Source organism: Poecilia latipinna, unplaced genomic scaffold (assembly GCF_001443285.1).
Source record: "Poecilia latipinna isolate Pla-1442-1.1 unplaced genomic scaffold, P_latipinna-1.0 Scaffold478, whole genome shotgun sequence".
Taxonomy (NCBI): domain Eukaryota; kingdom Metazoa; phylum Chordata; class Actinopteri; order Cyprinodontiformes; family Poeciliidae; genus Poecilia; species Poecilia latipinna.
In genome coordinates, this window is record NW_015113094.1 from 570,468 (window position 1) to 570,748 (window position 281).

Sequence of the window (281 nt, forward strand, 5' to 3'; positions counted from 1 at the left end):
AAAAAAAAGAGGGGTAAAATAAAAGGTGGAAAATGTTTCGGTGGGGGTTTTTTTTTTTTTTTTTTTTTTTGTACCATCTTTCCAGAAGTGCAATTGTGATTTTTGATGTTGGATGAGGAAGCAATGCATGCTGTCTTCACTCAAATTTACTCCAAATGTGTTTCATCAGTTTGAGGTGAATGTGCAGGTCAGTCAACTTCCGCCACAAAAGATACTTTCATGAATATATGGCCAATTGGCTGCTGCTTTGTGCACTGGTGCAAAATCCTATTAAAACAGGA